The sequence below is a fragment of the Boleophthalmus pectinirostris genome, unplaced genomic scaffold (assembly GCF_026225935.1).
Source record: "Boleophthalmus pectinirostris isolate CB_2022bp ecotype Guang Dong unplaced genomic scaffold, ASM2622593v1 HiC_scaffold_22, whole genome shotgun sequence".
Lineage (NCBI taxonomy): Eukaryota > Metazoa > Chordata > Actinopteri > Gobiiformes > Gobiidae > Boleophthalmus > Boleophthalmus pectinirostris.
Window position 1 is genome coordinate 4,053,360 of NW_026571190.1, and position 16,427 is coordinate 4,069,786.

The window sequence follows — 16,427 nt, forward strand, 5'->3', positions numbered from 1 at the left end:
TCTCTCTCCTCTCTCTCTCTCTAACTCCTCTCTCTCTCTCCCTCTCTCTAACCCTCTCTCTCTCTCTCTCTCTCTCTCTCTCTCCTCTCTCTCCTCTCTCTCTCTCTCTCTCTCTCTCTCTCTCTCTCTCTCTCTAACCCCTCTCTCTCTCTCTCTCTCTCTCTCTAAACCCTCTCTCTCTCTCTCTCTCCCTCTCTCTCTAACCCTCTCTCTCTCTCTCTCTCTAACCCTCTCTCTCTCTCTCTCTCTCTCTCTCTCTCTAACCCCTCTCTCTCTCTCTCTCTCTCTCTCTAACCCCCTCTCTCTCTCTCTCTCTCTCTCTCTAACCCTCTCTCTCTCTCTCTCTCTCTCTCTCTCTCTCTCTCTCTCTCTCTCTCTCTCTCTCTCTCTCTCTCTCTCTCTCTCTCTAACCCCCCTCTCTCTCTCTCTCCTCTCTCTAACCTCTCTCTCTCTCTCTCTCCCTCTCTCTCTCTCTCTCTCTCTCTCTCTCTCTAACCCTCTCTCTCTCTCTCTCCCTCTCTCTAACCCTCCTCTCTCTCTCTCTCTCTCTCTCTCTCCTCTCTCTGTCGCTCTCCCTCTCTCTCACCCTGTCTCTCTCTCCTCTCCTCTCTCTCTAACCCCCTCTCTCTCTCTCTCTCTCTCTCTCCTCTCTCTCTCCCTCTCTCTCTCTCTCTCTCTCTCCCTCTCTCTAAGCCTCTCTCTGTCGCTCTCCCTCTCTCTCTCTGCCTCTCTCTCACACTGTCTCTCTCTCTCTCTCTCTCTCTCTAACCCCCTCTCTCTCTCTCTCTCTCTCTCTCTCTCTCTCTAACCCCCCCTCTCTCTCTCTCTCTCTAACCCCCCTCTCTCTCTCTCTCTCTCTCTCTCTCTCTCTCCTCTCTCTAACCCCCTCTCTCTCTCTCTCTCTCTCTCTCTCTAAACCCCCCTCTCTCTCTCTCTCTCTCTCTCTCTCTCTCTCTCTCTCTCTCTCTCTCTAACCCCCTCTCTCTCTCTCTCTCTAACCCCCTCTCTCTCTCTCTCTCTCTCTCTCTCTCTCTCTCTCTCTCTCTCTCTCTCTAACCCCCTCTCTCTCTCTCTCTCTCTCTCTCTCTCTCTCTCTCTCTAACCCCCTCTCTCTCTCTCTCTCTCTCTCTCTCTCTAACCCCCCTCTCTCTCTCTCTCTCTCTCTCTCTCTCTCTCTCCCTCTCTCTAACCCTCTCTCTCTCTCTCTGTCTCTCTCTCTGTTTCTTTCTTGTTTTCTTTTTCCTCCCGTCGTGTCCTGTCCTGTCGTCTCCTTTTTCCTCCCCTCCTTGAGTCGTCACCTTACCGTGGTGGAGGGGTTTCGGAGCCTGAATGATCCCAGGAGCCGTGCTGCTGGGGGACGGCTCACACCAAGAACGGCTCTTCTCTCCCTCTCACCTTTCTGCTTTTGCTCCCTCGCTCTTCTCTCTCTCTCTCTCTCTCTCTCTCTCTCTCTCTCTCTCTCTCTCTCTCCTCTCTCTCTCTCTCTCTCTCTCTCTCTCTCTCTCTCTCTCTCTCCTGTCTTTCTTCTCTCTCTTGCTCTTTCTTCTCCTCTTCTCTTCTCTCCTCTTCTCTCCTCTTCTCCTCTCTCTGTCTTCCTCTCTCTTCCTCCTCTTCTCTCCTCTTCTCCCTCTTCTCTCCTGTTCTTCTCCTCCTCTCCTGTACTCCTCCTCTTCTCTCCTCTTCTCCTCTTCTCTCCTCTTCTCCTCCTCTCTCTCTCCTCCTCTCCTGTACTCCTCCTCTTCTCTCCTCTTCTCTCCTCTCCTCTTCTCCTCCTCTCCTGTTCTTCTCCTCCTCTCCTGTACTCCTCCTCTCTCTCCTCTTCTCCTCTTCTCTCCTCTTCTCCTCCTCTCCTGTCTTCTCCTCCTCTCTGTACTCTCCTCTTCTCTCCTCTTCTCTCTTCTCTCTGTTCTTCTCCTCCTCTCCTGTACTCCTCCTCTCTCTCCTCTCTCTCCTCCCTCCTCTCCTCCTCTCCTCTCTCTCCTCTTCTCTCCTGTTCTCTCTCTCTCTCTCCTGTTCTTCTCCTCCTCTCCTGTACTCTCCTCCTCTCCTCTCTCCTCTTCTCTCCTTTCTTTCTCTCTCCTCTCCTGTACTCCTCCTCTTCTCTCTTCTTCTCCTCTCTCTCTTCTCTCTCTCCTGTCTTCTCCTCTCTCTCCTCCTCTCCTGTTCTCCTCCTCTTCTCTCTCTTCTCTCCTCTTCTCTCCTGTCTCCTTCTCCTCCTCTCCTGTACTCCTCTCTTCTCTCCTCTTCTCCTCTTCTCTCCTGTTTCTTTCTCTCTCCTCTCCTCTACTCCTCCTCTTCTCTCCTCTTCCTCTCTCTTCTCTCCTGTTCTTTCTCCTCCTCTCCTCTCTCCTGTACTCCTCCTCTTCTCTCCTCTTCTCCTCTTCTCTCCTGTTCTTCTCCTCCTCTCCTGTACTCCTCCTCTTCTCTCCTGTTCTTCTCCTCCTCTCCTGTTCTTCTCCTCCTCTCCTGTACTCCTCCTCTTCTCTCCTCTTCTCTCCTGTTCTTCTCCTCCTCTCCTGTACTCCTCCTCTTCTCTCCTCTTCTCTCCTCGTTCTCCTGTTCTTCTCTCTGTTCTCTCTCCTCCCTCCTGTTTCTTCTCCTCCTCTCCTGTACTCCTCCTCTTCCTCTTCTCTCCTCTTCTCTCCTGTTCTTCTCCTCCTCTCCTGTTCTTCTCCTCCTCTCCTGTTCTTCTCCTCCTCTCCTGTACTCCTCCTCTTCTCTCCTCTTCTCCTCCTCCTCTCCTGGACGTGTGGATCTTCAGTTCTTCTGTGTGTAAAAATGAACCTGTAACTGAACTTTTCTCATGTACCCAACAAGAAATGACAAAATCTGGGTGGACGTGTTTGCAGTTTGACAGAGAGAGAGGGATGAAGGGATGAAGAGAGAGAGAGAGAGAGCTCCTGTTGAAGACCTCTGCCACAAATAAACTCTTCAACTGGACTTGGTCATTTTCATTCTTGATTCATTTAATATTTGTATTTTTCACTCGTCTACACTGGACTTTTCAACAACTGTACAGTCTGAAATCAGCTTCACAGTCATTGATTTTCATGCTAAGAATCACGTGGGCAATATGTTTTACAACTGGGATTGTGTTCATTATGTTGAATTTGAAGCGTCTGGACTAGAAAAGAGCACAGGGGAAATTCAACTGAACACGACACAAATCTGATATCAACACTTCCATTTCTTCCATTCCACTTCTATCAGTGTGTTTACATCAAGTCCACTGGAATCCAGCTTTATACACAGACTTAAATATTGTGGACTGGTTTAGATGATTAAACAGGTCTAAACCAGGATTAAACCAGGACTGAACCAGATCTAAACCAGGATTAAACCAGGACTGAACCAGGTCTAAACCAGGATTAAACCAGGACTGAACCAGGTCTAAACCAGGTCTAATCCAGGTCTAAACCAGAACTAAACCAGACCTAAACCCGGACTAAATCAGGTCTAAACCAGGTCTTAACCAGGACTACACCAGGAACAGTAAAAATACATGTTTTTGCAGTAGTTTGGAGAAATCAAGACAGCAGTAGTAGTATAAAAAACAAGATATATTTGTTTAATACTGTGGAACATAGCAGTAGTAGTAGTTATAAGTTTAAACCTCATAATTAGGACTTTAAAACTCATAATTCTGACTTTCTGTGAGGCTTTCATTTTTTCTTTACTGGTGGAAATGGGCTTCCATAATTTAGGCCTTTATTGTCCATTAGAATTCAGAATTCCTGGGAAAGATTGCTATATGTGGCATATAAATTTATGTTTTGGTTAGTATTTAGGTCATTTTTCCTCTGATGAGCTGAACAATTTGGGAAGAATTTTTTATTTTTTTATTTTTATTTTTTGACCACCTTTGCAATTGTGACTAGATTTGAGATTTATGTTTTAATAAAAGGGTTCTGTTCAAAGTTAAACAAGAGAATTGACAAAAAAAGATGAAAATTAGGGTTGGGTGATATATCAGTTCCAGTATTAGTATTGGCCGATACCGATATATGTATAACTATATTACAAAACAGACATATAGTAATATAAATCCAGAAATCAACTTTATATACAAGAGGCTGTGAGGAAAACAGTGCAAAGATGATTTGATGATTGACAGAATAGGGGAGCCAAATATTGTAATGTAATAGTAATGCTTTTTAAAAAATAATGTTACTCAAGTAGAAGTACAAAGTAGTCGTATTAATTAAAGTAAGAGTGAAAAAGTATTTTGAACAAGCACTACTGGACTAAGAGTACAGAACAAATGTGAACAATAGCACATAATATCTGATTTACCATTTGAATTGAACTGAATTTGGAACACAAAACATAAGATGAAGAACATGATGTGATATTTTCAAAGGACAGACACAGAAATGAGAAAACCTAAAGCACATGTGAACGAGTGGTGTATATGAGCAGCTTTATGAATTTAAACCTGACAGATTCTCAGAAATAAAGTCAACGTGACAGCTATTACAAATAATAATAATTTAAAAAAACACTATATTATTCTAGAGTAAAAAATTCTGGCAGTTATTATTTTGATTAATTCTCCAACACCAACACTTTTTTTCTGATTACAAATAAATCTGTTTTCAGTTTACTTACTTGGTAAAATAAATAAAGTCACGTTTGAACAGTAAGGCAGCATTTGTAGCAGTTATAAAATAGACTTTGGAAAAGTATTAACTTTCCATCCCCTAACTGAACACTTGCGTCAAAGATCTTGTAGCTGTGAACAAAGTCAGACTGAAGTTAATTCCTGTTACTAATTATTATTTATAGGAGAGGGACATTAACGTGTTAATTGTGATTAATTAGGCAAGGCAAGTTTATTTGTACAGCATCATTCGTACACACAGTAATTCAAAGTGTGTTACAGAATAAGAAATACATTAAAATCACAATACAAACAAATCAAAACATAAATAATCATCATAAAATTAAAAAGAGAGAAAAAAACCATTAAATGAGAGAGAAGAGTGCAGAATGAAAAATGAAAACCTTTCAGTCAGACGCAGTTAAACACAAGTGTTCTGAGTCTGAGTCGAGTCTGTCTCACATGTTCAGACTGTTCCAGGTTTTAGCTGCAGGAATCTGAAACTTACTCCCCGTGTTTAGTCCTGACTCTGGGCATCAGCAATTAATGAATTAACTACAAAGAAAATAATGCATTCAAAATATGAACGCATTTGATCGCCGTTTGTCAACCAACGCGGAACGTTTCTCAGTTCACCAAATCCTGGTACGACACTTATACTGACGCACACACTTCCGACAACAACAACAATGGCGCAGGAACATGAGCAGGAAAGTGTCTGGGTCTGGGTTTTGTTTTTTAAATTCAATATGTTCAGGGACAGGGACATCGAAGACACACAAAAACACAGAACTAACACAGAGGACACCTGGGCTGATATGCAGTCACTTACACAAGAGACAGAGAGAGAAAAACAAGACAAGACCACGAAACCAAGTCTACTTAACCAAATCAAAAGACTTAGAACAGTATCACATCTTATGTTAGGTATTTCCTATACATATTGTATGTTTTAATAGCGTTTTTGTTTTTGACCTGTTTTACTGTTTGGGAATATTGTTGTATTTGGTTATTATAAAGGGGCTCTTTTTTATTATTATTACAAAAACATAACAAGACAAAACAATAAATGTATATACCACAGGTGTCAAACATAAGGCCCGGGGGCCAGATCCGGCCCTCCAAGACCTTTAATGTGGCCCTTGGGTGATTTTCTACTAAAATATTTTAATTATATTTTCTATTAAAATATTGTTAATTTTCTGTGGTGTTTATCACAGCAGCGTCTCCAGCGTCTCTGTACGTGGCCCCTCCCACCAAAGCAGCACAAATGAAGACTTGTCTCTTTCCAAATGCTCTTAAAGAACGATTGTTTTGACTGTTGACCGTGACACCCTCATCAGAAAAATGTCCAACATGAGAAAAGTGGAGCCGAGTGCAGGATTTTACAACAAAAATGGACTTATTCCTATTTACATACAAGTTCATGTTAAAACATTGTGTTGAAATTGAATTTTTCTTAAAGTTTCAGGTTGTTCGTAATATTATAATATTTTGTAAAAGAAAGAGTTCATCAATTAAAAAAGATTTCTGTAATAGATTTGTGTTTCTCTGCACAAATATTTGAACTTATTGTTATTTTTGGGGTTTATATGTCATGAGTTTTCTGATCCGGACACTTTGGGATCAAAGTCAATTGGATACGGCCCCCGGACCAAAATGAGTTTGACACCCCTGATATATACAGTATAAAGTGCAGATTGGATTGTTGTTGCATCAATGCAAAGTCCAGTTCACAGTTAAGGCAGGAGTGAGGGGTGGAAAATATACATTCATACGCATAAAGTATTACAGCTAGATACTACCACTCTTATTTCTAGAACTACAATAGCTCCTACTACTAGTACTACTTTAGCTGCTACCCTACTTCTACTACTTCTACCACTACTGCTACTATATGTCAGTCCACCTCAGTTCACCCAATGAGGTAAACCCCACGTTGTCAGATTTTGATGAAAGTTGGTATGTAGGTAAATCATAGCCAGAAAGCCAAAATTTAATTTTTTTGTTTGATCGGACCAACTGTTTGATCTCGCAATTTCATTTTTTCTCTGTTTGCGTGGTCGCTGAATTTCAAATTGCATTTACTCAGCAACTACTGGTCTGACATCAAAAACCAAGGTATCTGTGGAAAGGGGAAATCATAAGGAATCCAAATCTTTATTTTGCATTTTGCAGTGCATTTTGAGATGAATTACATTTTGACCTATATTTTGACCTTGAAATTGACAATAAGGGACATGACCCGACCTCAATGACAGCAACAGAAAAAATGTAGCCCTATGGATCTACTACAACATATTCAGACTTTACAACAAACACTGCTAACACTGAACATGTACCAGTCAATCATAACCATGTGCAATTATTTTTAAGTCTATTTTTAAATTATTTTAAGCTATTATTTATTATCTGTGTTACCTTTTCCTGCTGTTCTGAAATTGTGCGTTGCAACACTGGAATTTCCCCACTGTGGGACTAATAAAGGCATAAAGGCATATCTTACTACTAGTACTACTTTAGCTGCTACCCTACTACTATTATCAGCTACTCCCTACTACAATTATTGCTAGCGTGTACTGTAGCCTACTAATACTACTACTACTACTACTACTATTACAACTACTACTACTATTACTGTGTGCTATAGCCTCCTCTTACAACTATTACTCCTACTACTATAACTAGTATTACCCTTCTCTCTGTACTTCTTCCTTGTATATTGACCCTTAGTGTGAACCAGGAAACTGCAGTACTGTCTCTCATCAGCCTTTGTGAAGTAGTAGTAATAGCAGTAGTACACTGTGTACTGGGGGACATCATGTGGCAGGCGCTGACAGACAGGACCAGGTACCTCCTTAGACCAGGACAGAATCTCAACCAGGACTAACCGGTCTCAGGTCTGTGGTCTGGTTTAAATACGGCGAGGGTACGAGCTCAGAGCATTTCTCAGAGCGCAGAGGAAACACGAGTACAGCAGGTAAGAACTCTTCACTTCTATTTTGTGTCAGATGCCCTCCCACCCTCATGTATCCCTGTGCATCAGCAGCTCCGTCTGTCAGGTATAAACCAGGTTTGAACCAGGTCTAAACCAGGTTTGAACCAGGTCTAAACAAGGTCTAAAACAGGTCTGAACCAGGTCTAAACCAGAACCAGGTCTAAACCAGGTCTAAAACCAGGTGTGAACCAGGTCTTAAAACCAGGTCTAAAGCAGGTCTAAACCAGGATTAAACCAGGTCTAAACCAGATCTAAACCAGGTCTAAAACCAGGTGTGAACCAGGTCTTAAAACCAGGTCTAAAGCAGGTCTAAACCAGGTCTAAACCAGGATCTAAACCAGGTCTAAAACCAGGTGTGAACCAGGTCTTAAAACCAGGTCTAAAGCAGGTCTAAACCAGGTCTAAAACCAGGTAAACCAGGTCTAAACCAGGTCTAAACCAGGTCTAAAACCAGGTGTGAACCAGGTCTTAAAACCAGGTCTAAAGCAGGTCTAAACCAGGATTAAACCAGGTCTAAACCAGATCTAAACCAGCTCTAAACCAGGTCTAAAACCAGGTGTGAACCAGGTCTTAAAACCAGGTCTAAAGCAGGTCTAAACCAGAACTAAACCAGGTCTAAACCAGGACTAAACCAGGTCTAAACCAGGTCTAAAACCAGGTGTGAACCAGGTCTTAAAACCAGGTCTAAAGCAGGTCTAAACCAGGTCTAAACCAGGTCTAAACCAGGTCTAAACCAGGTCTAAAACCAGGTGTGAACCAGGTCTTAAAACCAGGTCTAAAGCAGGTCTAAACCAGGTCTAAACCAAGGGTAAACCAAGTGTAAACCGGGTCTAAAGCAGGTCTAAACCAGGTCTAAACCAGGACTAAACCAGGTCTAAACCACCAGGTCTAAAACCAGGTGTGAACCAGGTCTTAAAACCAGGTCTAAAGCAGGTCTAAACCAGGTCTAAACCAGGACTAAACCAGGTCTAAACCAGGTCTAAAACCAGGTGTGAACCAGGTCTTAAAACCAGGTCTAAAGCAGGTCTAAACCAGGTCTAAACCAGGTCTAAATCAGGTCTAAAACCAGGTCTAAAACCAGGTGTGAACCAGGTCTTAAAAACCAGGTCTAAAGCAGGTCTAAACCAGGTCTCTAAACCAGGTCTAAACCAGGTCTAAAAGGTCTAAAGGTCTAAACCAGGTCTAAACCAGGTCTAAACTAAACCAGGTCTAAAACCAGGTGTGAACCAGGTCTTAAAACCAGGTCTAAAGCAGGTCTAAACCAGGTCTAAACCAGGTCTAAACCAGGTCTAAACCAGGACTAAACCAGGTCTAAACCAGGTCTAAACCCAGGTGTGAACCAGGTCTTAAAACCAGGTCTAAAGCAGGTCTAAACCAGGTCTAAACCAGGTCTAAAACCAGGTGTGAACCAGGTCTTAAAACCAGGTCTAAAGCAGGTCTAAAGCAGGTCTAAACCAGGTCTAAACCAGGTCTAAACCAGGTCTAAAGCAGGTCTAAACCAGGACTAAACCAGGTCTAAAACCAGGTGTGAACCAGGTCTTAAAACCAGGTCTAAAAGCAGGTCTAAAGCAGGTCTAAACCAGGACTAAACCAGGTCTAAACCAGGTCTAAAACCAGATGTGAACCAGGTCTTAAAACCAGTCTAAACCAAGTGTAAACCAGGTCTAAAGTAGGTCTAAAGCAGGTCTAAACCAGGACTAAACCAGGTCTAAAAGCAGGTCTAAACCAGGACTAAACCAGGACTGAACCTAAACCTGGAACCATCCTCCTGCGTCAGATGCCCTTCCATGGAAATAAAAATGGAAATAGTTGGAGTCTTATGAGTTTTATGCCATATTGTGGAATATTATAGTCAGAGGAACAGCATTTCCATGGAAACAACCAATCAGGTTTGTGGAGATGCGAGCCCATCCACAGTCAGGACATATGCTTTTACATGCCTTTATTTCCACCTTGTGATGTCATGTGATGATACAGGAAGTGCTCCACTGTGTTTTAAAACTCTGTACACCTTCACTAGAATAATTTGGATCATTTCAGCCCTGGAATTGCCAATTTCTACTGAACTAAAGCTAAAAGGAGCTGTTCACTTGAAACCTACCACTTCATGACATCACAAGGTGGAACATGAAGGTATCTGGTGCTCTTGTGGGTTGAATGTACCTTTCTGACTTGTAACTCCCTCCCTCTGTCGATCTTTTCTACATCTATCTCCATTCCCTTCGACCTCTGCCTTCTCTCTCCCTCAGTAGACCATGTCCTCTCTTCTTCCTCGTCCTCGTCCTCTCCTCCTCCTCTTCCTCTTTGTCTCCGTCCTGTCCGTCTGTCAGGCTCGTGTGGTGTCTCGCTGTGAGCTTCGTGACGAGCTCCTCAAACGCGTCCATCTGCCCCGAAACCTCCAGAGGAACCCGGAGCGCGCCCTGGCCAGAGGTACAGGCCTCCACTGCACCACTCTTCCTCCTCTGCATGACCTCCCCACCCTCTGCATCATTCTTCCTCCTCAGCATCATCACACCATCCTCTGCTTCATCATTTCATCCTCTGTACCATCACTCTCCATCCTCTGCATCACTTTCCTTCCTCTGCACGTCCGGCAGTGTTGTGCAAGTTCACACTTTTCATGAACTAGTTCAAAGTTCAGTTCATTTTATATTTAGATAAGATCTGTAAATGAAAGGCTGCTTTTATTTTTCAAACTGACTTCTAGTTTACAACAACTTTACAAGATCCACTGTTGGACAAGTGACTTTTAAAACTGTAATGTGTTATTTATGACTTGTTACTGTCATTTCAAAGTCATTTGTTACATTACAATATTACTGTATTTAAAATGTAAAACATAACACGACTATTGCAGCACTTTTAATTTACTCTCACCAAAAGAACTGTTAAGATGCTGAACTTTTGCGCCGTATATGGACTGAACCAGGACTAAACCAGGTCTAAACCAGGTCTAAACCAGGACTAAACCAGAACTGAACCAGGTCCAAACCAGGACTAAACCAGGTCTAAACCAGGACTAAACCAGAACTGAACCAGGTCTAAACCAGGACTAAACCAGAACTGAACCAGGTCTAAACCAGGACTAAACCAGAACTGAACCAGGACTGAACCAGGAATAAACCAAGACTAAACCAGGACTGAACCAGAATTGAACCAGGTCTAAACCAGGACTGAACCAGAATTGAACCAGGTCTAAACCAGGACTGAACCAGGACTGAACCAGGAATAAACCAAGACTAAACCAGGACTGAACCAGAATTGAACCAGAATTGAACCAGTGAACCAGGACTGAACTAAACCAGGTCTAAACCAGAACCAGTGAACCAGGACTAAACCAGAACTGAACCAGGACTAAACCAGAACTGAACCAGAACTGAACCAGACTAAACCAGGACTCCAGAATGAACCAGGTCTAAACCAGGACTGAGAATGAACCAGGTCTGGATTGAACCAGGACTGAACCAGGACTAAACCAGGTCTAAACCAGAACTAATCCTGGACTAGAACTTGGAATCTAGGACCTCCCCTGAGAGAACCCCGAGTGCGATCGGGCGTCAGCTGCGTTTATCTCGGTGGAGCGCGGACTTCTGCGTCGGTCCTTTCGCTCAGGATCACGGTCTACGCGGGCGCACCTCCGGCGTTTCACCGCTGCTGATATCGCGGTGATTTTAGCAAATTTGTATGAAGAAAAACGAAAAACCCACCATTTCAATCCAGGTTAAAAAAGCATTGTGACGCGCGTTACTGACATATGTATAAAGTAAAATAATACGTGTAGATTTCAGAAAATAGGATCCATCCTATTTTTTGACGCTGTACGCGAGCGTAGGCGCGTATCTCCGTCAAAATACACAGAGAGCATGTATCTATTGTTGTATTTGTGCATTTACCATCAGCACATTGTGCTCCCTGGGCAGTTGTGTATCATGTGAAAGAGCCCAGATCCACATACACTGTTAATTAGTGCTTTGAAATTTACTTTTGAAATCCTTGCGTTTGCCGTGGTCAGCCTGTACAGAAGGTAAATACAAGCAGCTAAACGCGCCCAGTCAAGTTTGATTGACTTTCCCATTGAGACACAAGAGCCCGTACGTTCCGCTAAAGCTGCCGGTGGAGTCGCCTTCGTGTTGACACGCGGCTGTTTTTTTTTTTTTTGTTTTTTTTTTTTAAGCAGGAATCATGCCGATGTTTATTGTCAACACAAATGTAGCCGGAAGTGAGGTGACTGATACCTTTCTCTCAGAGGCAACCCAAGAGCTGGCCAAAGAGATGAGTAAACCTGTACAGGTAGTCTCCTTTTTTTTTTTTTTTTTTTTTTTTTTTTTTTTTTGTGATTACTATTCAAACATTTTATCGTACAACATGTACAAATAAAATAAATAAAAAGTTAAGTAATAAAAAAGAAAGGAGGGGGAAATAAATAAGGACAGGAAAGGGGGAAATGCTATACATTCACACTAGGGGGGGTCAGAGTTCAAGTGAAAGCATTCAGAGCTGTACAGATCTCCACAGTCTCGAGTGCCTTCTGTTTCTTGGAGAATTTAATTGAAAGAATGTATTGTTTGAAACTATTGTAGAAAGCGACAAAGGTTGGCCTCTTACCAGAAAATTTACATGAGTGGATATGATACTTTGACATTAATAATAATAGATTAATTAGGTAGATCGAATTTTTTTGTAATTGAGAATCAAACAAGCCAAACAATACATTCTTCCAATGCAAAATAAAGTGTTTATCAATGTAATTGTGAATATAGTCACACAATTTCTGCCAAAAAATTACTACAGTTTGACAATTCCAGAACAGATGCACAATAGTTTCAGGACATTCTCTACAAAGGCTACATTCAGAATCAATATTTTTCTTAAATCTATTTTTGATATAAGTTTTAGTTGGGTAGAACCTATGGATAAGTTTGAAGGATACTTCTTTTATTTTGTTAGTAATTAAATACCTGTTGGGTAAAAGCCAGACTTTCTTCCATGGTATGTCATCCACAAACGACACGCGGCTGTGGTTTCGCGAGGTGAAGTGCGAGCAGATCGTCACTCGTCAGGTGAAAACAAATTCCGACGTTTAACTGAACCCCAACAGTGACGTACGTCGTTCATCACACATAATTTGAACAAATTCACGTTCAAGTTCTTGATTTACAAAAGTGTTGCGTTCAGTTCAAAGTTCACTGAAAAATGAACGCGTTCTTTTGAACTCGTTCATGCACAACACTGACGTCCGGATGCCCTCCCGCAGCAGAGCACAGCCCCTCGCCCGCTCCCTGTATCGGCTCAGCTCTGCTCTGTAGTTTGGTTTGATGTGGATCTGTACAAAAGCTGCTCATTTACAGCGATGTCCTAAAGCGTGTTTTCTTACTCTGTCTGTGTCCTAATGCTGCAATGTTGATTTCCTCACATTCTCGTGGCTGGACTCTGAGATCAGAGCTTTCACTGACAGCTCGGGGCTGTGACAGCGGTGCAGACGCACGTATCATATCTGTGCGTAAAGCTGTAACATCAGAAACATTTACATGACAGTAATCATATTCCATAATCCGTGACACTTCCACCTGTGTGAGACCAAATGCAGTGGACCCGAGAGACGAGAATGTGAGTGGTCAGCAGCAGCAGTGGTGGACACTTGTGCCTCAGGTGAGTCTGTGGGAGTGGACTGTGGGACAGAGGGAGCGGAAGTGAGAAAGCAGCGGGTTTGCTGTGGGATGGGAGCACATGAGAGACACTGGTCTTAAACAAACGCAGAAGAAACTATAAAAGTTTGATGTGTGCGCGCGTGCACGAGCTTACAGCGGTGCACGTGCATGAGAGGGGCGCACGTGTGCACGGAGTGTTCGGAACACAAACCCAGTCAGTCCTGTCATGGCCCACACAAAAGTCTATATTCCTGGTGCCTCTGCTGGTGTGTTCTTGCATCATGAGTCTCTGGAGCGGTTTTATTGTCACATATAGAACTTTTCCCCACACGCCACTTTGCTGCTTGTGATGAGGTAAAGATTACAGACATTACCCACACGAGCAGTGTTTTTAAATGCCACAGTGGTCACTGATTGGTTGAGATGTCATCACCATATCTGTACTTGTACCGACCCACTCCAGCCTCCAGCAGCGAAGTACAGCTCCACCTGCTTCTAAGACTGGGGACAAGGCCCCTCCTCTGTATCACTCTTCCTCCTCTGCACCATCATTCCCTCCTCTGCATCACCACTCTTCCTCTTTTGTATCCCTCCCTCCTCTGCACCATCACCTCATCCTCTTCATCACCACTCCTCCTCTGTACCATACAGTCACCGCTCCTCTGCATCACTCCCTCCTCTTCATCCCTCTCCTCCAGCGCTCCTTCCTCTACACCACGTTTGTCCCTCCTCTGTGTCATATATTCACTCTTCCTCCTCTGCACCATCTCTGTCCCTCCTCTGTACCACTCCCACTCCTCTGCCAAATACATTCTCTCTGTTTCATAATTGTATTTTTTTTATTTTTTTTGCAGTAATTTGTGAAGTTGAGCGCTTTTCACATCTCAGCACAACACTTGTACGAGAATACGCAAAAAGAAATTATTGACCTGGACGAAACTACTACTGCAGCTATTACAACTACAAGTACTACTACTACTACTACTACAACTACTACTACAAATATTCTAGGAGGGGATAATCCTGCTGTGAATACTTCCTTGACCAGAGAGAGGCGCTCTGTCCGTCAGAAGCGCGCGTCCATTTCTGTAGTATCAGTGAAGTACTTTGGGATATTCCAGTACTCGGATCAGGAGTACTGCGACTCCGGGTACTCTTACAGCGAGGACAGGTGCATGAGCGACTGCTTCGGTAAGTGTGTACTCAAGGTTCAAGAAACAAATTTTCTGTTTAGAGGTGTTTTCACTTTTTATTGTTATGTGAGCGGGGTCGCCTCTCCACAGATCTGACTTGTAACTTGTGGTGTGAGGCGGTGAGAGTAGACAAAAACTGTACTCAAGTAAAAGTAATGTGACTTCAAAATAAGATTACTCTAGTAGAAGTGCAAAGTAGTGGTTCAAGAAATGACTCAAGTAAGAGTACAAAAGTATTTGGGAAAAGTACTTTCTGCATGTACTACTCACATAAAAATAACTTAGAAATTAGACAAACACAAATGTTCAAATCATTTCACTGAGTCACCAACACTTTTACTCAAGTAAGAGTACTGGTACTTCAACAAGCATAATACTCATGTAGGAGTAAAAGTATGCTGCTGGAAAAGTACCCTGAAAAGTACAATTTCTATAAATGTAAGTAAATACTACCCACCTTGGACTAATATTCCTGCTACTAGTAAATAAATTATGTTCTTTCAGAAACAATGAATCTCCTATAGCAGGGGTGTCCAAACTTTTTTCATCAAGGGCCACATATCTAAACACAGACAAAGCAGAGGGCCGATCGAGGGCAGTAGACTGGTGCTCAGTACAGTGAATAATTGAAATATGTGCATGTTTAACACGTTAGAATGAGCCATCAGCATTTATTCATGCTAAGATCCTTAAAACCACACACTAAATATTCAAAATGAGCTTTATCAAGGCAGATTTTCAAAAAACTTGCAGTAAAAAAATATTTTTTAATTGATGCAAGATAATTTGGGCCAAATCACCTGGAAGCCTGAGGGCCAAGAAAAATTTGTCTGAGGGCCGCATTTGGCCCCCGGGCCATAGTTTGGACATGCCTGTCCTATAGTCATATGGGCTCCGCCCTCCATCTTTTACTTCTACTACTACTACTACTACAACTTCTACTACTACTCCTGTTAATACTATTTCTTCTACTGCTTCTAGCACTGCACCACTTCTACTTCTACTAATTCTACTACTACTACTACTACTACTACTACTACTACTACTACTACTACTACTTCTATTACAACAACTACTACTACTACTACTACTACTACTACTAATTCAATCACTATTATTACTTCTATTACTCCTACTACTACTTCTACCACCACTACTACTACTACTACTACTAATTCAATCACTACTACTACTACTAATTCTACTACTACTAATATGACTACTACTACTACTACTACTACCACCAATATTACTACTTCTACTACGACTACTACAACTACTTCTATTACTGCTACTACTACTACTACTTCTATTACTACTACTACTACTACTACTACTACTACTACTACTACTACTACTACTTCTTCTATTACTACTACCACTTCTACTAGTGTTAATTCTACTACTAATACTACTACTACTACTACTAATAATAATACTACTTCTACTACTACTACTACTACCACCACATCTACTACTACTCCACTTGAGTCCTGATGTGTGTGTCGTGTTGTGTTCAGCGTTTGCAGATGATGACATCACTGATGACGTGGAGTGCTTCGTCCAGAGCCTCTTCTGGGAGTGAGTCACACTCACACTTGTTTCACTTTAGTAAAGGATCATCATGGAACTTTTCTGCTGGGGGTTAGCCTGTTTGTCTCCATGGAAACTAAATTTACAGATGTAGCATTTTTTTCAAATTCTGGTGTTTTGTTTAGTTTGTTGTTTTTTGCCAGAAATGTTAATAATTAAAAACATGCATTCTAAAATTAAAATTAAAATTAAAATTAAAATTAAAATTAAAATTAAAATTAAAATTAAAATTTAAAGTGTTGTGTTCAAATGTATATGTTGTGTTCCAGTGTGTACAGAGGAGCAGTGCAGTCCTGCAAATCCAAAAAGACCCTGGACTCCTTTTTTGAGGCCTGTGATGCTGGAGAAGAGCCTGGGTCTGGAGAACATCTGGGTGTCTGGTTCTCCATCTCCAC

General features: G+C 42.2%; 1 long non-coding RNA gene across 1 annotated transcript; it reads left to right on the plus strand.

Moving 5' to 3' along the window:
- The first annotated feature begins 14,332 nt into the window (after positions 1-14,332).
- LOC129410294 (uncharacterized) lies at positions 14,333-16,427 on the plus strand. Its single transcript, XR_008632811.1, has 3 exons — positions 14,333-14,437; positions 15,960-16,020; positions 16,302-16,427. It is a non-coding gene; the product is annotated as an uncharacterized LOC129410294 (long non-coding RNA).